Source organism: Brachyhypopomus gauderio, chromosome 4, assembly GCF_052324685.1.
Source record: "Brachyhypopomus gauderio isolate BG-103 chromosome 4, BGAUD_0.2, whole genome shotgun sequence".
Classification (NCBI taxonomy): domain Eukaryota; kingdom Metazoa; phylum Chordata; class Actinopteri; order Gymnotiformes; family Hypopomidae; genus Brachyhypopomus; species Brachyhypopomus gauderio.
The window spans coordinates 11,305,449-11,305,924 of NC_135214.1; positions in this window are offsets into that span (position 1 = coordinate 11,305,449).

Consider the following 476-nt stretch of genomic DNA (forward strand, 5'->3'; position numbering starts at 1 on the left):
AATAATTGAGACATATCTTGAAAAGACAAACACGCTGCATTGTAAAAGGTAGATAAAATTGAAATGCGGTGCCATGATAAGGCCCGCAATTTACGATATGCCTGCTCGCCATGAGCTACCAGGCGGCAGGACGCACGCAATGCACTCTGAATTCTTTGGTAATTGTGTATTTGGTTCATAAATCCAACTCCGTTATTTAAGGAATAGCTATAGTTAATAGTAAACAAATTGATGTAATTTAGGCTAAAACACATTTGGACTAATTGGATGACTAGTGTTTTAGCTTAATTATTATTTCATTAATTAACTCACAGTGATCGTTTTCAAATTGGATTCTGCACAGAACTTGAGAACTTTAAACATTGCTACGGTGCGCAGCGGTCGTATTGTCTCGTGCGGGCAACGCCCATTGGGGCTCGTGCTGTAAGTTCAAAGTGACTCGTTTCGGCTCAGTTTAAGAACTTTCACGTGACACA